This window comes from Dermacentor silvarum, chromosome 2, assembly GCF_013339745.2.
Source record: "Dermacentor silvarum isolate Dsil-2018 chromosome 2, BIME_Dsil_1.4, whole genome shotgun sequence".
Taxonomy (NCBI): domain Eukaryota; kingdom Metazoa; phylum Arthropoda; class Arachnida; order Ixodida; family Ixodidae; genus Dermacentor; species Dermacentor silvarum.
Genome location: NC_051155.1, coordinates 237,278,309 through 237,301,456, shown reverse-complemented (window position 1 = coordinate 237,301,456; position 23,148 = coordinate 237,278,309). Strand labels below are relative to the sequence as shown.

Below are 23,148 nucleotides of genomic sequence, written 5' to 3'. Positions count from 1 at the left end.
GCCACTAAAGATAACTGCCTCTGTGTCAGCACTGAGGCAGAGCTCCTCCAGTGGCGTAAATGAATCCCCACGCTTTGCTTTCAAGCGTGGTGATTATGTTGGTTTATATAATTCCTTGTCCACCACCGACTGGTCACTGGTTACCGACAAAAGCAATGTTAATGACCAAGTAGATCAGTTTACAGAGCTTGTTTTGAGCAGTATGCACAAATACATTCCCCAGTACAGGCCTAGACGCTCTAGATATCCCCACTGGTTTTCGTCTGAACTCATAATTGCCCTAAAGCATAAAGATCGCGCACACCGAAAATCCAGAATTACGTTGCCTAATGAGTACAAAGAAGAATTCCACTTTTTTCGGGCTCTCTGTAAACGTCTCTACAAGCAGGATCAAGATTCATATATGGCATTCTTGGAAAAAAGCGCCTCCGACCGGCCGGCAGAATTTTGGCAGTATATCCGTAAGCGCTCCAATAAACATGGAGAGGGTTTTCGCTTACTTGACTCTAGAGGGGCAGAAGTCCAAGCAGTCGCGGATTGTTTTGCAGCCCATTTCTCTTCCTTATATAAAGATGCAGGTTTCAACGCTGATGTCAGTCAGCAGCACACGACGGTTCCTACATCTAGTGCGGTGCTGTTTGATGAAGAGCTTGTCCACGAATGCCTTAGGCGCTTGAAGCCTTCCCTATCCTGCGGCCCTGACGGCATCCCTTCCGCAATTCTAAAAGCTTACGGCAGTATATTTGCTCCTGTATTGACATCTATATTTAATAACTCTTTGACTACTTCCACTTTCCCTCACATGTGGAAAACTGCTCGTGTTTTTCCTGTATTTAAGTCTGGATGTAAATCAGATGTGTCGAATTCTCGCCCAATTTCTCTTCTCTGTGCTACGTCCAAGATTTTTTAGCTTGCTCTTCACAACATATTGTCATTTACTGTGAAGAACTCGCTCATTCCGAATCAGCATGGATTTCTCACCGGCCGCTCCACTATCACAAATCTCGCAAGTTTCATGACACAGATCTCCACGCCGGTACTTCAAAGGGGGCAAGTTGACACCATTTACTGTGATCTCAGCAAGGCTTTTGATGTAGTCAGCCACTCGCTGCTTCTGATCAAGCTTACGCACCTTGATGTTGACTCGTCAGTTGTGAATCTCTTGCGCAGTTATCTTCTTGATAGATCGTGTTATATTAACGTCAATGGCCAAACATCTTCTTCTTACTTGGCAACTAGCGGCGTCCCTCAAGGGTCAGTATTAGGACCACTCCTTTTTTAAATTTTTATTAATGACGTTCTTTCTGTTATTCGGAACTCTTCTTTCCTTCTATATGCCGATGACATCAAGATTTTTAAGAAAATTCACACTGTTGATGACTGTCACGCCCTGCAGTCTGACCTGTTTTCCTTTTCTAAATGGTGCAAGGATAATAACCTTACCTTGAATGCTGCTAAGACCAAAGTCATGACTTTCACACGCAAAACAGCAAGTATTTCTTTTTCTTATTCTATAGATTCTGTGCCGTTGTGTAAGGTCTGCGAGATCAATGATCTTGGTGTACTTTTTGATGCAACCTTACACTTTTCGGCTCACACTAAACGTGTTGCAATGCGGGGTATGCGCTCTCTTGGTTCTGTATGCAGACTATCGAGGGAATTCAAGTCTCCAACACCGTTCCGCAAATTATACACAACCATCTGCCTTCCTCAACTCGAATATGCGTCGGTCGTCTGGAATGGCTCTTCTAGATCCAATAGTGACATTATAGATCGTGTCCAGAAAAAGTTTCTAAGCATATATAATCACCGCTTTGCAAACCTGGACATTGCACCCTGTACTAGTACTGTTGGATTGTCATTGCCTTCGCTTCGCGACCGACGTAATCGCGCTGACCTTCTGTTTCTCTTTAAACTCCTTCACGGTAACCTCACGTGTCCCGAACTACTCAGCTGTGTCATGTTCCGCATCCCACGCAAGATCACCAGAGAACATAGACCTTTCCATGTGCCTGCCTGTCATCACGAACACTCAACTGTCCACAGGATACAGAGTCTTTATAACGTTTACTTTCGTGATCTTGATATCTTTCATAACTCCTTGTCATCGTTCTTTTCCGAGCTTTGGCTTGTGTTATAATTTCATGCATTGTTCAAGTTCCCTTCTCCTCCTTTTTCTTTTGTATTTACTTTGCGTTTTGTTGTCCATACTCTCTTCTTTTCACAATTTTTATTTTTATTCATTTATTTTTTATTGATTCTCCTCTACAGTCTTTTGTTTTTGGTTTGTAATGTATACGTGCGCCAGCATTCAAACCTTAGTGTTGTGTCTGGGCACGTTAAATAAACATGATTGATTGATTGATTGATTGATTGATTATTTGGTTTGTACACATATAACACAAGGACACGAAAGAAATAGGGAGGGAGCAAGCTGACAACTGGCACCGAGAGGGGCACAACGCCTGCCTACTCTTTCAGGAGGAGGGAATAGAGGAAGTGAAAACACGAGGAAAGAAAAGAGGAAATGAAGAAATGACGCTGTAGGTGCCCTTGTTAGTTTTAAAGCGAAGCTTTCCAGGTCTCACCGATTCGTCCGTGAGCGCCGAAAACGCACACACGCCACGCTACCCAGACTAACTGTATATATCTGCATTGCATTACGCGCGTCACGCAATGCATTCCCGGCCGTCACCATGGGTAGGCCGCGCGTGCAGCGCACGGCACAAGAAGAGCCTGCCGTACGCGAACGCAAGTGCGAGCGCGATCGTGTCCTTAAGGCCGATCATCGGCAACGGCAGAGCCTTTGACCATCTGCCACAGCGATCACAAGCAAATACTATCCAAGTGTAGAGTCGTCCGTGAAAGTGTGCGTGTGCGTGTGCGTGTGCGTGCGTGCGTGCGTGCGTGCGTGTGTGCGTGCGTGCGTGCGTGTGTGCGTGTGTGCGTGTGCGTGTGTGTGCGTGTGTGTGTGTGTGTGTGCGTGTGTGCGTGTGTGCGTGTGTGCGTGTGTGCGTGTGTGCGTGTGTGCGTGTGTGCGTGTGTGCGTGTGCGTGTGTGTGCGTGTGTGTGTGTGTGTGTGTGTGTGTGTGCGTGTGTGCGTGTGTGCGTGTGTGCGTGTGTGTGTGTGTGTGTGTGTGTGCGTGTGTGCGTGTGTGTGTGTGTGTGCGCGCGCGCGCGCGCGCGCAATCAACGGCTACATGATCTAAAATAAAGGCTATGCAACTTAACGAAATGTGTCTTCATTGAACTTCCACGTGCAAAGAATGCAATCCTAAACAAGCAATCAAATCACATATGCATCGCATCGGGTCGCTCAGCATTTCTTGGGTTCGTTGTGTGGTCATTGACTTTGCACTTTGATTCAGTTTGCATGGGAGGAAGCTTCTCGTTCAACCATCTTTCTTTAAGAAAGGGGCTTTGACTTTTTTTTTTCGTGGTATCGAAGCTAAACTTTCAGCCACTAAGAGCCCCATGTGGCGCAAGTGCGAACTCTTTCGTCCGATACTCGCTGTTGATGCAGAGGCAGGCTAGCGCATAATCCGGGCATTACGTATAGCCCTTCACTTCGACCGATAGCAAGCGTATACTAAGGCAAACTAGCGATCTGCAGATGGCATTACCGAGCGATTTGGCGCATTTCGAGAAACTATACAGCCTTAAAGTTCGGTCACCGCGCGGGTCGTACACTATAACGGCACGTGGGCCATGGTCGAGCGGCAGAAGTTCTCGGGGTTTGGAATCGATCGCGTCTAAGTGCTCAAGTGTGGCAACCATGCCAGCCTTCCAGTAGCTCGAGTGCAGGCTATAAAACTGCAGATGCCGGGAACGGCATCTGGATTAAACGTGTTTGTTTACCACTGCCACTCTTCTCTGCCGTCGAACTTGAAACTTCACGCTGACGCAGGATAGACGAAAGTGAGTCGTCCGTCTCTTCTCACTTCTCGACCGCATTTCGTAGTGAAGGAAATTATCACCGTGTTACTCGCAAAGAGCGGAAACACGAGCTAGACATGGAAACTAAGCATTTATTTATTTATTTATTTATTTATTTATTTATTTATTTATTTATTTATTTATTTATTTATTTATTTATTTATTTATTTATTTATTTATTTATTTATTTATTTATTTATTTATTTATTTATTTATTTATTTATTTATTTATTTATTTATTTATTTATTTATTTATACATACTGCAGCCTCAATGAGGCTATTACAGAAGTGGGATGAACAAACATATGAACATTCATTAACATGAACAGGGTTCCAAGAATTCTTTCAGTGGTAGTGAACGGATGCTTCCCGGCAACGAGTTCCAGGCTTCAATCGTTGTCGGAAGAAAGCTATATTTGAAGAGGTCGGTGTGAGCGAGAAAGGTTGAAATGTTAAGGGCGTGGTTGCTCCTCGTAGATAAACGTCTGGAAAAAGTAAATATAGTTATCTAGAGTAACGAAGCGGGGAGAATTGAAAGCACACTGCCCTTTTTTGAACGGTCTTATAGTTTTTTAGTATCACATTTTCTATGGGTTGTAAATTTTCAGTGGGGTTGTAAATATCACATTTTCTATAGAGTTGTAAAGGTGAAAGAAAAACAATTATGGGGTTTTACGTGCCAAAACCACGATTTGATTCAGGTCTCGCTGCAAACACCCCAGTGAACAATTCCAGTCTCTCTGCAGGCTTGTCAAACACTCCCCCAGCTACTTCATCTTCACAATGACAGACCCGCGACTCTTGCAACCTCACTTTCTTGAGTTTGAATGCAAGAAGTCTAGCGAATAAGTTTCCATTGTTTCTTTCTCTGGTAACATCCTATTCCCCTCATTTCATCGGCGTCACTGAAACCTGGCTTCACGATCACATATATGACTCTGAAATCACTCCACCCGGGTATGTAGCTGTCCGATCAGACCGCAAAACTGGCAAGGGAGGTGGAGTCGCCCTTTTTTTGAAGTCTGACCTGAAGTTTTCGGTTATCTCTCCTCCTGCAAATCTCGAATCTGTCTGGTGTAAATTGTACCTGGGCAAAAAAAAAAACAATCATAGTCTCCGTTTTCTATCATCCACCTGCTTCCTCCCTCGATAACCTTTTTCTTCTAACTGATTATATGAACACGCACATTCTTAATGCAAATAGTTTAATTCTAATGGGAGACTTTAATACACCGGATATTGATTGGCCCTCACTTTCGCACCGCAGTTCTTTAGGTAGCGAACTGATTAACTTTTCTTTATCATTTGGGCTCACACAAGTAGTTGATGGCGGAACAAGACAGAACGCACTCCTTGACCTGGTGTTTATTAGTTCAGATCTTGTTGATAAATTGTCCGAGTGTGAAATTATTGACGGAATTTCAGATCACAAGGCCGTGTTTATATCGCTCAGTTGCACAATCTGTAAACCGCGTACCGAAATTCAAACTTTTTTCGACTTTAATCGCTCTGACGATACTTCTATTCTTGAAGTTTTATCAGAAGGCTTCGAATCATTTTGCACACTCAGTAAAGATTGTGACGTGAATACACTAGTTCTAGAATTTGAAAGCATTACAGAGCTCTGCATTAACCGATTTGTTCCGTTAAAAAGTAAGAAAAAGAATCGTGCCATCCCTTGGATGACGAGAGAACTTTTGCAATTATCACGCCGCGTTAGACGGCTGAGACGATCAAAACGCAGTAACGACCCCGGTGCCATTACTAGATTCACATCTGCCAAAGAGGAACTAAATCTGAAAATGAATTTAGCCAAAGATTTTTTCTTTCATGTCGAGCTGCCAGGATTGCTAAGAAATAATCCTCGGAAATTCTGGCGTTCCGTCATGCCTGTTACAGATTCTTCATCTTCCTTTACTATTAATGATGAAAGTGTAAATGATCCTGTGCGCATCTCCAATGCATTCAATGCACATTTCCATTCTGTCTACGCAAACGATGCTCCCATCTGCCCGGCTTTCGATAATCATTCAGTTTATTTTATTCCCGACATTTCAGCTAATGTTAATGGCATCCTCAATTTGATTTTAAAGTTAAACACAAAAAGTCTGATGGCCCTGATGGTATTCCAAACTCGTTTTTACTTCGTTATTCACAATGGACATCACGCTATTTTGAAATTATATTCAATAAGTCTCTTGAAAGCGGAATCGTTCCTTCATCCTGGAAGCTTGCAAGAGTAATACCCTTATATAAAACCGGAGACAAGACAGACCTAACAAATTACAGACCAATTTCTTTAACTTCTCACTCGTGCAAAATGCTGGAACATATTATTTACAAACACATCATCAATTTCCTTGAGTCAAATAATATTCCAACTAATGTACAGCATGGCTTTAGACGTGGTTTCAGCACTATCACACAATTAACCGAATTCACCCATGACATTGCTTATCAATTAGATCTCGGTAAACAGATTGACGCTATCTTTATAGATTTTTCTAAAGCGTTCGATTCAGTACTTCATTCTCACCTCTTGCAAAAATTAAATGCTGTACTAAAGAATTCCCGTCTGGTCGACTGGATTGCTAGTTTCCTTTCTGACCGGTCCCAATACGTGGACTTCAGTTCCGTAAGGTCATCAATTCTTAAGGTAAGTTCTGGGGTTCCTCAAGGGTCAGTCCTGGGTCCTTTATTGTTTTTAATTTATGTGAACGACCTACCAAAAAATGTTTCTTCCAGCATTCGTCTTTATGCCGACGATTGCGTCTTATACGATGTGATTGATTCTGCGTCTAATCATAAGCGACTAAACGATTCCTTTGCATCCTTCGGTGCTTGGTGCGAAAAATGGAAAATGAACATTAATTTTAAAAAAAACCTGTGTTTTGACCTTCACAAAAAGAGCAGCGCCAGTAATTGCGACATATTCCTTGAATGGATCATCTTTAACCAGAGTTCGACAATATAAATACCTTGGCGTAACATTTACTCACAATCTCTCATGGTCTGCACACATTGATCAAACATGTTCTAAGGCATTAAAAAAAACTTGGATATTTACGTCGTACTATGCAGAAGGCTCCAAAGGATACTAAACTCTTAATGTATAAAACACTTGTCCGTCCCATTATCGATTATGGCGCCACAGTGTGGTCACCCCATAACCAAAACAACATAATCAAACTAGAAGCAGTTCAAAAGAAAGCCGTCCGCTTCATTTTTCGCCGGTATGACCGCTATTTTTCACCATCATCTGCCCCCCCTTCTCTGAACCTAACATTACTTTCTGTGCGTCGTGACGTGGAATCCTTAAAATTTTTGCACAACATAATTAACATGTTCTATCGTACTTCGAACAGTTTGCTTATCTTTCGCCAAACCTTCTTCTACACGTAACTTCCACGAGCTGAATATTTTCCCTTTCTATGCCCGTACAAATACTTTCAAGTACAGCTTCTTTCCCCGCACTATAGAAGTATGGAATTCCTTACCTGGCTGTCTTCGTTCACTCCCGATAAGCGAATTCGAAAGTGCTCTTTATGAAAAGCAGCGTGTGTAACTGCTTGAGTTACGTTTGATTTATGCTTTGTGTATGCATTTCAGTGTTTCGCTGCTTTCTGTATTGAAGAAAATAATTTTCCAGTGCTTTACGTGTTCTACTAATATTTGAATTTGCTAATGTTGTAAGATTCTTTGTTCAGTTTCACTTATTTTTTGTTCACTCCTGTATTAACCCACTCCTGCAATAGCCCTGTTATAGGGCTGCAGTATGTACAAAAAAAAAAGTGTAAAGGAATTTCAGGCATTCAAGATGGCGACGCGTTGCAAGTGTAGTGAGACCAAGCTGGGGAAGAAAACTGGACGGTGAAAAATTCTTGTCATATCTTCTGCAGACAAAGCACACTGCCCTTTTTTGAACGGTCTTATAGTTTTTTAGTATCACATTTTCTATGGGTTGTAAATTTTCAGTGGGGTTGTAAATATCACATTTTCTATAGAGTTGTAAAGGTGAAAGAAAAACAATTATGGGGTTTTACGTGCCAAAACCACGATTTGATTATGAGGCACGCCGTAGTGGGGGACTCCAGAAAATTTTGACCCCCTAACGTGCACCTAAATCTAAGTACACGGGTGTTTTCGCATTTAGCCCCCATCGAAATGCGGCCGCCGTGGCCGGGATTTGAACCCACGACCTCGTGCTTAGAAGCCTGATACCATAAGGTGAAATAATTAATGTCCACTTGAATGCCGCTGAGCGGGTCCTTCGAGTTATGAACTCCTCGCGGGTGAGCGAGGTGGTGGTGGTGGTGAAAACATTTATTTCGCAGTATCCGAGCGAGCGCGTTGGCTCGTTTTGATTTGGCCTTACTGGGGCATAGTTAGAACGCAGACGTTAGCTTGCGCGGACAAGGAACGCGTGGATAACACAGGCTTCCCAGTGCGATGATGATGATAAGTGGTTCTTGAGGGAAAGGGAAAGGTTGGCGCTATCTTCTGCAGCCCTTGAGGGAGCACGGCTCAGCGCCAACTTCCCAGTGCGAAAGCGAGGGTTACGTGGCGTCCCGGCAATGCCCTCTCCCCTCTGGCGCGCTAACGACGCAGCAGGTGTATACCCCCTTTCGCCCGCTCTTCTCCGTCGAGGCGCGGTCGTGACGTGACGTCGCAGCCAATGGGAAATTAGGCGCCGTGTCGCTCCTACAGATGACAGACGCGGGCTTTCTCGCTCCATCGACCATTTGACGCTTTCCTATCAATAACGCGTAAAGGATCACAGCTGCCTCCGTAAAGCCGTCGCTCGACTAAGCGGACGCAATAAGACGCGGTCAAGACAAGCTGCAGGCCTCCGCCGACCCTCTTAATTGGAGGCGTGATGGTCCCACTGTTCAGGGCTGGTGGATGCGCAGACGATGTAACATGAGCAGTAAGCTACCAATGCTGTGAATTTACTGACAGCGTTGCGCCACTCTTCTCTCCCTTTCAACGTCCCACCGCAACGCAGTTCGCTCAGCTGTCTGCATTGTACTTTCCCATGGATTTCGCTTCCCAAAACGTCATCAGCCTTGCGGTCTCCAAGATTCCAGACCCACTTCTTTTTCTTCCCAGGAGAGGTACTCTTCACCCGTGCACTGTTGCGCCACCTAGCTCAGACCAGCTGTTTCCCAGAGTGCGAGAAAATTAAACGGCTGGTCGCGGCACTTCTTTACGTTGCACAACGGCTCATCCGCAAAGTGTTCGAAAAGTAATTGGCTCCCGTGAGACAGCGAACACCACACCACGAGAGCGCTAAGCCCAGCCACACGGTGGACTGAGCGGTGCTGCTCAGAATGTCGTGCAAGGGGCGCTTAACGAGTGTCATGGGAGTGGTGCAATTGGCAGCCCTTAGGTCTACTGGGCTCTCACGAAAGGATGTGACGATGGCACTAGAGGCTAACAAGTGTTTGATTCTGATAAAAGAAGCGACAGATATTGTCGCTGCTAATGAAGAGAGAGAGATAATGATAAATGAAAGGCAGGGAGGTTAACTATGACTCAGTCAGGTTGACTTCCCCGCACTGGAGGAAAGAGAAATCGGAAGGGGGGAAAAAGCCGCAGTTTCGCCCGAAAGGCGAAGCATGAATTGCGATAGCAAAGTTACGAGTAGATTATACGCAGTTAGGATAGTAGTTTTATGGGCTGCATAAACTTGGACACATTTGCTTACTAACTGAATTAACAAGAACGGTGTCAGCGCGCTCAAGCAAACATCAATAGATCACACTCGATGACCGCAGACAAGCACTGTCAAAACGTTGGCCTGAGCAAGCACGGCAGGAGCAGTCAGTGAAGGTTCGTGGGGTCTATCGCTTCAACGGAAACTGAGCGGCGAATGCACAGCGCATAGAACGGTCAGAGCCGTGTGGAGATCGCTTTCAAGATACGGTGCGCGCGACAGCCCTCAGCCACGCAAAGTACGCAGTTCCTGGCAGAGTAGTAGCCGCGCACCCTCCCTCCCATGCTGCCTTTCCGCTTTCCTCTTTCGCGTGGGAGATTGAGCCGCCAGTTCCCCTTGCTCCCGGTCGCAAGATACGCATTTAGTGCTGCAGCTAAACGTCGCCTCATCTCCCTCCCTGCCATCCCCCCACAGCCTTTCGCACGACCGGAGACGTCGTGTTTGCTCTCCGCCGTGCGTTCGCTCTCCGTGAAAGCACGCGTCCCTCGCGCGCTTTCACTCGCACATACAGCATACGGCGCGCGGCGACGAGTTTATCGCCGTTGGACTTTATACGAAACCGTACGGCGACGGCGACGACGGCGACGGCGACGACAGGAATGCGCTTGGAGTGTCCATATAATTGCTATCGCAATAAAAACTACGAGAAGGAGAGAAAGTGAAGAGTTGACGTGCACTGGAGTCGCGACGAAATGGAAATTCTCAGCGCTCTGTTACAGGTTGTCACTCGTTCCAGTTGTCATCAGAAAACACATAGCTGCGATCTTGTGGCCTTCTGCAGTTTTGATACGCAAGACCATGTTCCTAAAATATTGTCTCTCCGACAACAAAGGTCTTCCATCTGGCTGGTTTAGAGCGGTGCGGAGTGCGAGCATTTCATTTTCGAATCACGATCAGTAGCACAGAAGGCGTTCTGCAGTTTCTTCGCCACCACAAGCGTTGCAGTCGGTGTTGATAGAAGTTAACCCGAAGCCTGTAAGATATGCGATACAGCGTAACGGGATCGGACGAGATGGAATGCAGAGGATAGTGTATGGAGTAGAACGGGATTACATAAAATACGATTTAGTAAAACACGATAACATGGAACTTCCACGCTGCTTTATGTGCTCTGCACAAAACAGTTCAGTTCGCAAGACAAGACTAAACGAGTTGAAGGGCGTTCCCGACTTAGTATGCTCCGCCTATAGGAAGTCACATGCGCTCAAAAGAAATAATCAGGTCTCCCGCAATTAAATGAAGCACCACCACCTGGTCGTCATCATCATCATTATCTTTCATGTCCACCGGAGGACGAACGCTTTTCCAATCGTTCTCCGAATACACCTGTCTTGCGCCAGCTGACACCACTCTATGCCTGCAATTTCCCTGATTCCCTCACAGCATCTAGTTACATGCGTCCTCCATACGGCGTTTTCCTTCCCTTGGTGCCTATTAGACAGTCACTCGTGACGGAGTTTGCACGCCTCGACGACCGGCCGCTTTCTGAGCAGACGATCTTAGAATGCCGGTTGATACGGTCTTCACACCAGAAGGTGACGAGGGCGCTACTGAAGTTCCTCCAGTAAAGCGACCTGTTGTAACGAGCTGTGACGCTCCTGAGTTCCTTTGTGTGTGTATGTGTTTGTGTTTTTTTTATTTCCTTCTCTTTCTTTGTGTGTGCAGTTTTCTTTAACTTTCTGTCTTCCCTTACCCCTGCCCCAGTGCAGGGTAGCAAACTGGATATTTACCTTCCGGTTAACCTCCCTGCCTTTCGCATCTCATTTATCTCTCTCTCTCTCTCTCTCTCGGTACCTATTCTGTTTTTCTACTATAGACCAACGGTTATCTGCTCTACGCATTAGAAGACCTGTCCAACTCCACTTATTCCTCTTAATATCTACTAGAATATCGGTCACCCCGGTTCGCTCCCTAATCCACAGCGCTGTCGTCCTCTCCTTTGACGTTATATACCTATCATTTGTCCTTCCGTCGTTCGTTGCGTGGTGTAACTTCTTCTTAAGCTTCGACTGATAAGAAATCTCAAATGCAGTGTCTAAATTGATAGATGAGAAGCTCCACGTTCTGCCCCGCATTCACTTTCTCGTTCAGCACGAAAGCGGCCCAACCTCGTCGAAGTCAAGGTCGCACGTCCACTCAAAGAATGAACCGACAACTCGTATAGCGCACACGTTACGAGCTTCTTGATGTAGGACGCCTCACGGAGCCCAATCTCGTTGCCCGCAATTCCCACGGAGGGAATGGCCAAAGGAGCCGGCGTGAGGACTGACCGCTCTGTTGGCCGAATGACTAGCCAAGCGAGAACTGGGATTGATGTGCTGCTCTGCGACGGCCAAGAGAGATCTTGCCGACTGCAACGTTACGCCATTCGCTATCACCGCGGACGCTTCGACGCATTCTGGCTCCCTCTGTGCAGGCTACCCTCGCCTCCGCAGATATTGCAACCGCCTCGCTCACTTCTTCGGATACCTCGCAGCATGCGACGAGTGCTTTTCTCGCTTCTTAACCTCCACTTCTTTTGGGAGATGTTTCATTCTATCGGTCGGTTTATCTCTGACGTCCACACCCTTTGATCTTCAGAGATAAACGACCGATAGAATGAAACAGCGTTTATTTCTGAAGTCCACACCCTTTGATCTGCTAAGGCGTTGCGCTGCTGAGCACGAGATCGCGGGATCGAATCCCGGCCGCGGCGGCCGCATTTCGATGGAGGCGAAATGCAAAAACGCCCGTGTGTTTGCGTCGTAGTGCACGTTAAAGAACCCCAGGTGGTCAAAATTAATCTGGAGCCCTCCACTACCGCGTGCCTCATAATCAGAACTGGTTTTGGTGCGTAAACCCCCAGAAAGTAGAGCACACCGTTTGATCTTCGTAAGCGTGTGCAACGGGGGCCGCGAGCGTCATGCTCACGAGGTTGGTCATGGACGCGCTCCGCAACATTCGGTGCGAACACAGATTCATTGTTATCATTGTTAAAATAACGATCGAAATAACAATACAGAAATGTACTACGCCTTTCAACAGGACATGATTGAGAATTGCTTACAATTTGAGAATTTAGGCTAGACACACATTTTCAATGCATGCCAACATACGCAATTGATTGGGGAAAACAAGAGAAAAAATTGGAGGACTCTTAAGCTTCGCTGTAAGAGTGGAACGCGATAGCGTTATCGGGCCCCATTCGCATCGCATTTTTCTTTGAGTAGGCTTCACTGCAACACAGGACGTAGGAAAGCCAGCTTACAAAGACCAAGCTTACACCGATCCCCTCAAAGTCGGCTTCACTTTTAAACAGAAATGCATTGCTGGAAAGACGTTTTTCCAGGAGCAATATAGGTCATCTTACATTAAAATGTGAAGGCCCTAGGACCATTTTTATTTTATTTGCTATTGCCCCGACGAGCGCGCCTGTCCAAAACGCATTAGGCAGGCCAAGTCCCAATTTGACTTGCCGAAGATGCGAGAGCGATCTGGATAAGATTTTCGCAAGTAGCCTACCCGAGCGCGCCGCTGTTACTATGGTAGAAATGCTGGAAAAGGGGTTAGTGTTTGAGTTTCCTCGTAACAGAATTATGTTTTCTTGTACATTCAAATAACAGTCTGACGTCACTATGTCTGTAGGTTGTGGTTAAGTCGTACTTTGCCATTTTTCTGACGGATTTCACTGTGAAAAATTCAGTTCTTGTTCACAAACACCTTGTACCACGCGGAGGGCCTGCGCGGTCGGGTTGTTTCGGGATGATTTTCTCCTGCACTAACACCTTGCGCCACGGCGAGGGCCTGCGTGGTCGAGGTGGTTTGGGATGATTTTCTCCGCCACGGACGCCGACATCCACGCCGACGCCGAATTTTCTGCGACACGGGGCCCTTAACGCTATCGCGTTAAAATAAACACCGTACGAAGAAGGGAATTGTAGTGTTCCGTTTTCCTTCAGTGCAAGAGCACGCGGGTATGAGGTAATCCGTCTATTCATTTCTCCACAACATACAGCCTTTACTGGGCAACCTACGGAGCGTATAAAGCGCTGATGATGAGCATCAAAATACTGAAGCGTTTTTTTTTCTTTTTTCCTCCCTGAACGAGTGTTTCACCTGTAAGCTCATTCCTATATTACTACTGATGTCCCGTTTGTGCCTTTTCGAGTAATACTCGGAAGGAGATATGCGCCAAACACGCAGATCACCCGAAAGGTTAGCATATGTTATTTTGTTTGTTTGTTCCTTCGTTCATTCATTTCTTCGTTCGCTCGCTCGCTCGCTCGTTCGTTCGTTCGTTCGTTCGTTCGTTCGTTCGTTCGTTCCTTCCTTCCTTCCTTCCTTCCTTCCTTCCTTCCTTCCTTCCTTCCTTCCTTCCTTCTTTCCTTCCAAGACCAGTGGTGAACACTGGTGTTCCCCAAGTGGCAGAAATTCTGTGGCACCAGTTTATCACCTGTTCAGCCACTCCTCCCCCCCCCCCCTGAGGGAGGGGGGGGGAGTGGCTAAAATGTCACTCCCCCCCCTCCTCCCTCACACACATTCTCTTCCAGGCAACCAGCGTATAAATTGGCACAAATTTTGTGTAAATAGGGATTGAGACATGTTATGAATCTCCAAGTTTTTCTCCGCGCCACAGAAACGCCACAGCGATTGCTGTAGATGCATACAATTTAGAAATCCCCACGTATTTCATAGTTTTAGTTTTTCCAATCCTCGAGCTTGGCGAACTTGCAGACTACCGGAAGCGGCGATATATTGAATCTTACATCGAGTTCAGAGTGATGGCAGTTATCTACTATTTTGTGGTGATCTGTAACAACAACACGACTGACAGGAACAAACGCACGTTGGGGATCTCCGTGGGAAAAAAAGTACTGCGCGCTTTCTCAGTAGAGACTGTTGCAAACAGGATAGGTGCTTCGCTGTCTTGCTACTTTTCATCTTGAACACCACAGTGCATGCTTCGAGTACATTAAATTGTTGATAGCACACGCTTCATTGCGTTGCGTTTTCTTATGTCATTCGTCAATAATATCTTACATTTCATTTGAGATAAATGTTCTACCGACTGGAAAAGGTTTCTATAATAGATAACGGGCCGGGCACTGCCTATGTAACACGTCCTAATCTTGTGAGCTCGACAAACTGGATGGTAAGCAAGTCCATCCTGTCTACGTGTAATCAAAATAGGAATATCGCCTGGTTTATATAGTGACGCATACGGGACATGAATGTAGGCTGAGAGGATGATGGCGGGATTCTATAGGTGTAGACATTTGGATATGAGTGCCCACCGTTTGGTTCCGTTAGTGTGCATCGTCCATTGCGCTTACACCAAGACAAAGCGACAGATATACACGTCAGTAGCGAAATTTTGTCATGCAATGTCCCACACATAAATAGGCGCACAATATATAGATAACCAGCTAATCTCAGAGCATGTTCTCACAACATGTAATAGCTACAACACAAAAAGAGAGAGATATAATTTAATGGTAGCTGAAGATGGCAACCCTGCTTTATGCAGGGCTTGATATAGGGGTTCTTACCTTAGATTCAAAAGACGTATTTCGTGTTCGGTGAATAATTAACGTTCAGCAGTAAAATGTATGCAAGAGGGTGCAGCAAAGATACTAAATTTCGCGCATTTTAAAGACTTTCTTTATTGTTATTTCCACTGCACGCAGAAATACAAGTAAGTAAGGAATTCAACGTAAAACCGACCGTATTTCTCCGGTGTTCTCCACAGTTCGTGCACCATGTGGTATCACAGCAAGGGATCGGTGACATGTCGAATGCATTCGAGCGCGCCAACACCGAGGAACCGAAAGATTCGATACTTTGCACTTGTTTGCGTTGTTTTGACGTTGCCACTCTTGTTTTCCCGCCTCGAGCGTCTGGTGCGAGATGATTAAAGCAGCTGTGCTTTTCCAAAAAAACATCAAATCAAAATACTCGGAGCAATATATAGGAGCGGACTAAAACTTCTTAATGAGGGACACGTTGTGAGCAAGGCATTAAATCACAAGAACCTTCGGGCGAAGTTCTACGTACAGGGCGGAGACTACCGCCGCAAGAAGTAGCGGTGTACAAAGGTCGCGTCAAATAACGAGACGAGTGCCTGCAAGTGACAGCACCGACAAAGCACGCCATCGGGGCACCCGGAGACTGATAGGGCAGGCATTGAAGCTTTTCTTTCTCACCCATATTCGCTCACTAATAACGCGCAGTGCTGTCAGGCAGGGCTGGCATCAGTTGATCTGTGCTGAGCTCGTAAAACTGTTCACCCTTAGAAACGCCTCTTGATTGGTCATCGGTTTCTTTACGGAACCGTTAGTTTCCACGATTGGTTGTTTGTTAACAAACGACGGCTTTTGAAGTTTATTGCGTACACATATCAGCCTGAATATACGCAAATATTGTGTATACAATAAACGGACAAGCATCCCGACGTGATCGACTGCGCCATGACCCTCGGTAAGAGGTTGAGATAGTCAATGGTGGTGTATACGGAGGCATAAGCAAAGTAAAAAAACCACTAATAAGAATAACAACGCCTCGATGCCGACCTCACCATAAATACTATTACTCATGTAAGCAGACGAGAACAGTGCTGCACGAGACATTACCCATACTTGTATGCCTGTGCACAGCCCTGCAGACTTGCTCAGAGCCGACATAGCTGATGAGCCGTGACTTCAGGATTTTATCGGGATACTGCATATCGCCCAACCAGACCTCGCACCCGTCAGGGCGCTGTTCGCAAGTTGATGAATAGAGGCTACGGTTCACTTCAGGAGTCGCGCTAGTCGGCCTTATGTAGGAGCGAGCTAGGAGAACTTCTTCGCGATAGCGTGTCGAATAAACACACGACGAAGATCCGAGACGAGGATTCGAGCACCCAAGGCTATCGAGTCCTTGCTTAACCTCTTGTCGAAGGAGAAAAAAGAACGCCCTGAACGACAAGCAAGAAGCGTTATGTCGGACCTCCTCGGCAGCTATTCACGCTCAACCATAGAAGAACGTGCGCTGCCATTAGTTGATTATGAGCCCAGGTTATTTATTTCGATCACCATGGAAGACAGTTACGTTAGTGGGAAGTTTACGGAAGGCGATAGGACTTCCGTGCGGTATTAGTTAAGTATACTGGTAGAAAGAAGTGCCGTCTGAGAGGCACAAATAAAACCAAGGCGCAATCTCCGGTAACTGCACCAATGACTCCCGCGATCAAGGTCATTGACATTTCTCCCGCCGTCAACCAATGGGGCCTAGCCGACACTTTCTTTAGATGATTAAGTGTCGTGCGCCTGGCGACAAGTATACTAAAGCGACGCGGCATCCGAACCAAAAATAAGCTCCGAGAAAATGTATGCTGCTAATTTCTTACCGACACTTGAAGAGTGAGCTCAATAATATGAGGCCCCAGCAACACATATCACTCACTAAAGCGGTGGCAATGTCCGCACCTTTGTCGTTGCCAAACGTCGAGCTATCTGTCAACCGACAGGAAGACATCGCATTTGAATTTCTATCCTCTCGCCTTTCTAGCCACTACAAAAATCGCGGGCTCACTAACGCCGCGCGAAGGACACGCTTATTGGAACGCAAGCACGCTCGATATATGGGTATAATCCGTCCCTTAATTGGCAACCACGTTGGTCGTTCTATCTTTTTCTGCGCGAAAAACCGTACTTTGCCGCTACTGTTCTCACGCGTACAACCACCTCTTGCGTACCGAGAACCATCTATCGACATTGCCTCCGGTGGTTCATTAAACACGCAAATCAAACAGTGCGCCAGCACGAAGATGTGCAACCCGTGGCTTCCCGGAGTTTCAGACAGATCAGCTCTTTCTGGCGCTCCGAGTCAATTAATTAGGTGTTTCCGACCGAGAATCATGCCGATGGGTGCGAGTATGTTTTGTTTTTGCGCATGCACGAGCCTACGAAATATTTTTACTCTTACGACAAACTATAGCGTTCTCTGAGTATACATTGTATCTTCGGCGTAAAGGCACAACACGTCATTAGGACTGAAATGCGTTCCTTAGCATCCCAGCCTAAGCGATTGGTAGGAATGCGGGAGCGGAAGTATGTATATATTTTTTTTTTCGGAGCTAGGTTTACTTCTAGTCATACTACGTAAAAAGGAAGTGTGACTTGTCTGCGCGTGTATGCAAATAACCATATCCAAGTACAACTCGCAGAGTAGTAGATACAGTTTTTTTGTGAAACTTTGGTGATAAAGAGTAAAAGGCGGCTGGAGCAATAGTTGAATGAAAATGTAGGAAACAGACATTTGCTTTATCTCTCCGCTATTCTTTCCGTCTTTCTTTTCCCCTTACCTTTCCCTCATTTCAGGGTAGCAAACCAGAAGTTCTGCCGGTTACCATCACTGCCTTTCCCACCCCATTTCTCTCTCTCTCTCCAGGGAGCACACAGAACAAAGACACTTGTTGTTGTCGTTGACCTGAGTGGTTGTGGCGCATACCCACAGTGGGGGGTTGGCCATGAATCGGGAGGTTACATTCGGTGTATAAAAACAAAAGAATTAACAAATAGAATACGTCATCTTCATCGGCCGCCTTTTTATTTATGGCATGCTTTGGTACATGGGCATGCGCATGTGCCTCGTTCCTTGTGCTGCGTGCTGCGAGGTTAGAAAAATAGAAGAAGAATAAAATATACTTTCTACGAGCCAAAGTGTGGCGCCATCATCATCATCATCATCATCATCATCATCATCATCATTATCATCATCATCATCATATTCTGCTCCTGTCATTGGCCTGAACGGTTACTTGTTCTTTCGCTCGCTGACTCACGCATTGTTATAGCGGACCTAACCTCAGTCCCTATAACGTGGTGACCCGGACGTGATCGCGAGGCGAGCACCACATCATGGAATTGACCACGAACGACAGACCGGCGATCGGCGCAGAGGGCATCGCCACGGTGCAGATTCACCTGTCATCGTTTTGGCCACAGAATCCTGCAGCCTGGTTTGCCTACGTGGAGGCCATCTTCACCCTTCAGCGCATTACTACGCAACAAGCGAAATTCTACCACGCTGTCTCCGCACTCTCAACGGAGGTGGTTTCGGAGTTCTACGACGTTGTGGACGCGCCCCACGAAACCACCCCCTATGACCACTTTAAAACGACGGTGCTGCACCGCACGTCTGTGTCAGCGCGCAGGCGTCTTCAGCAGCTCCTCAACGAAGAGAAGCTCGGCGACCGGCGACCGTCGGAACTTATACGTCACATGCGGCGGCTTCTCAGTGACAGTAGACTGGACGCAAACAGCCCGCTGCTGCGAGAACTGTTCCTTCAGCGCCTGCCGCAGAATGTGGTTATTGCCTTCGCTACCGCACCAGACAACCTGTCCCTCGACAAGCTGGCGAATCTGGTCGATTGCGTCATTGACTATTCAGCAAGAGTTACTGTGGCAACGGCATTTACCGTTCCGCTGTCGCAACTCGAAGACGAGCCCCAGTCTCGCCTTGAGCAACTGATCGATGACTTTGCTGAGACGTTTAATGCACTACGGCCACCATCCCACTATCGTCGACGAGACCACGATTCCCGTTCCAGATTCTCTCCTAGGTCTAGCTCCCGTTCAAGCCCTCGTCGCCGCGTATACCGCTGGTACCCCAGCAACTTCGGTGCCAGTGCACGTCAGTGCCGTTGCCCTTGCGGCTGGCAGGGAAACATACCGCAGAGCCACTGATGGCGGCCAGTGACTCTTGTAGTATGACAAGCCCCCTGGTCTACGTCACTGACAGGATTGCCGGGCATCGATTTCTCGTGGACACAGGTGCAGAGGTCAGTGTCGTTCCTGCGATGGGACTAGACCGGTAGCGTTCTCAGAAAACTGCGCCCTTTCAAGCAGCCAACAGCTCTGCAATCAAAACATATGGTCAGCGTTCTCTTACCATCGACTTGCGTCTCCGACGCACTTTCCGTTGGGTATTCGTCGTTGCAGACCTACGCATGGCCATATTTGATGCTGATTTTCTGACCCACTTCGCCCTCAGTGTTGGTCTCCGCGCTCGTCGACTCGTCGACACGACGACCAGTATGTCTATACAAGGCATCCTCGCACCTACGACATTAACCACTGGAACGGCGCCTCAGATATCATCCATCCTCTATGTACGCCTCAATTCTGTCAGACTTCCAGCCATCACGAAACCTTCTAAACTTGAGCTGGCGTCACAACATCACGCATCACGTTGTCACTACTGGCCCTCCAGTGTTTTGCCAACCCAGACGCCTCGCTGGGGACCACCTTGCCATTCGACCACATGCTTAATTCGACCACATGCTGCAACTGGGCATCATCCGTCCTTCCTCGAGCAGTTGGTAGTCAGCTCTCCACATGGTTCCCAAGCGTGACCCTGGGGATTGGCGCCCGTGCGGCGACTACCGTGCCCTCAACGCGCGCACCGTCCCTGATCGCTATCCCCTCCCCCACATTCACGACTTCTCTGCCAACCTAGCGGAAGCGGTTATATTGAACAAGATATATTTGGTAAAGGCCTACCACCAGATTCCGGTTGAGCCAGCGGACATCCCCAAGACTGCAATTGTAACATCATTCAGGCTTTTCGAGTACGTTCGCATGCCGTTCGGGTTGTGAAACACTGCTCAGACGTTCGAGAGGTTCATCAACGAGGTAACCCGGGGACTCTCCTTCGTATTTGCATATCTCGATGACCTCCTAGTGGCTAGTGTTTCCCCAAACAGCATTGCGACCATTTGCGCCTGCTATTTTCTAGGCTCCAGGAACACGGCCTCCTCATCAACCCCGGAAAGTGCGCCTTCGGTGTCGACGACCTTGAGTTCCTCGGACACCGCGTTACTCGCGAGGGAATCAGACCGTTGGAAAAAAAAAGGTTCAAGCCTTCCGCGACTTTCCTCGCCCAACATCAATCCGAAAGCTCCGCGAGTTCCTTCGGCTGCTCAACTTCCACCACTGATTTCTTCCCAGCATCTCCCGCATTATCATACCACTCACTGACCTACTCAAGACAAAGAAAGCTACGTCCTCCCCGCTGACTTGGACGTCTGACGCCGAAGCGTCCTTTCAAGCTACCAAAAACGCATTGGCGGATGCCACACGGCTGGTGCATCCTCTGCACGTTGCACAAATGCGTCTCATCACCGATGCATCTAGTACAGCTGTCAGCGCGGTGTTACAGCAGTTCCAGCGCAACTCCTGGTACCCACTTGAGTTTTTCTCGCATAAATTGAAACCTGCAGAAACGCGATACAGCACGTTCAGTCGTGAGCTGCTGGCGGTATACTTTGGCATTCGACATTTCCGACACCTGCTGGAAGGTTCAAGCTTTCCCGTCCTCACGGACCACAAGCCTTTGACATTCGCTTTTCGCGGTAACCAGAACACTTATACCGCACGAGAAACACGGCACATCAACTTTATCTCCGAATTCACCGTGGACGTTCGGTACATTAAAGGCCCAGTCAATGCGGCCGCAGATTTCTTCTCCCGTATCGACGCAATATCAACGCCCGCACTTAATTGACTTCGAAGGAATTGCCGCGGCACAACTTACAGACGTCGAACTTAGGGACATCCGCTCATCCACCACGTCACTGGCGTTGTCCGACGTTCCCCTTCCTTTTTCTCCAGGCACCATCGCTTGCGACGGCTCACGGGGTCGAACACATCCGTTTGTCCCACCCCGGCTCCGCCGTCAAATATTCGACAAGCTTAACGGCGCAAGTCATCGCGGAGTTCGTGCTACGCAGCGTTTCATTACGACCCGCTTTGTGTGGCCGAGTGTGAACTCTGACGTGCGCCGCTGGGCGCGTGAATGCCTTTACTGTCAACGCTCCAAGACGACACGACACACGAAATCGCCAATTCACTCCTTTCGGCCGCCCGACGCTCGGTTCGATCATGTTCACATTGATATCGTTGGCCCACTCCAGAGGTGCTCACTACATCCTCACTTGTGTGGACCGTTATACCCGCTGGCCTGAGGCGTTTCCTCTCACCGACGTAACGGCGCTTACCGTGGCTTCGGCGTAATTGTCAGTGGCTAGATCTCATGCTTCGGATGACCCAGCGTTGATACCACGAATCATGGCCGACAGTGTGAATGCGATCTCTTCCACGAACTCACGTGGCTGCTTGGCGTCCGCCATGTCCATACTACCGCGTACCACCCATCGGCCAATGGAATGGTCGAACGCCTTCATCGTCAACTTAAAGCCGCCTTGATGGCTCGCCAGGCTCGCGCTTCTTGGGCTGAAGACCTTCCGCTCGTCCGGCGTGAAGGCATCCGACCATCCCTTACGCCTCCCTACGACGGCCCTTTCAAGGTGCTCAGCCGGACAGAAAAAACTGTCACCATCGAGCTTAACGGACGTGAAGAACTCCTGGCTATCGACAGAGTCAAACCCGCCTACCTGGCGACCTCGCCAGCATTATGCGCTTTCGACCACTTTACCACAGCAGAAACAAAGGATTTAGCCGACCGCCCGACACCAAAGGCCGTTTCTTGGGCGCCCGTGCATCGCTGCGCCTCTCCTATTGACTGCAGGGAAGACCCCCCTCCCCCCACCGATCCTCCTGGCCGCTCCCTAGCCTGAAGCGTGGGAAGCGCTACCCATGAACCCGAACCTGGAGTTTCAACTTCGGGCCATAAAAATAGCTGAGGAGGTGGCTGTAAGGCATCACCTGGTAGCCACCCCTCACTAAGCGAAATTAACAAAATAAAGTTCTTTCCTCCTCCTCCTAAAATGAAGGGGGGGAGTCCTCTAGCGGCCATTGTCATCTTCATCGGCAGCATTTTTATTTATGGTACTCACAGGTGCATGGGCATGCGCATGTACCTCGTTCCTCGTGATGCATGCGGCGAGTTTAGAAAAATCGAAGAATAAAATATAGTTTCTTCTGCTCATGCCATCGGCCTGAACGGTTCCTTGTTCTTTCGCTTGCCGAATCACGCATTGTTATAGTCGGCCTAACCTCGGTCCCTATACTTTCTTTAGGAGAATAAAATACCTTAAGATTCGATACTTAACTTACACAAACGTAAGTAGGAACACGTTGAGAATAAACACAACCAGGATGTACATATAATGCCATCACCACCGCCTCGTTTCGTAGCGCTGCTCATTAATTCGTTTACTGATATCAAACAATTACACTAGAAATGCCAAGTAGCCTTAATTTGATTCTTTATACAACACGTAACACTTATGGTCAGTGTTTGAGACAGCACTATATGTTGCAATAATATGGAATAGTAGGAGTTTTGATGTCACTATAGCTCGAATGAAAAGGTTTAATCGTACACGCGTACATGTTTAATAACAAGCATTTTACTTTACTTAACCGTTCTGCGAGTTGCCTTCAACTTCAAAGATTTATTGCCCTTTACTTTATAGTTAAGCTGTTGTTTACGTGTTACTTGTTGCACTCGATGTCATAATTATTGTTAATGTTTAGTATAGAAATAGCTTAACGCTGACAGTGCACATGTA

General features: G+C 47.2%; 1 protein-coding gene across 1 annotated transcript in view; it reads right to left on the bottom strand.

The window, feature by feature from the left end:
• The window catches only part of LOC119440758 (corticotropin-releasing factor receptor 2), a 318,940-nt gene that overhangs the window by 155,723 nt on the left and 140,069 nt on the right, over positions 1–23,148 (bottom strand). The window lies entirely within an intron of this gene.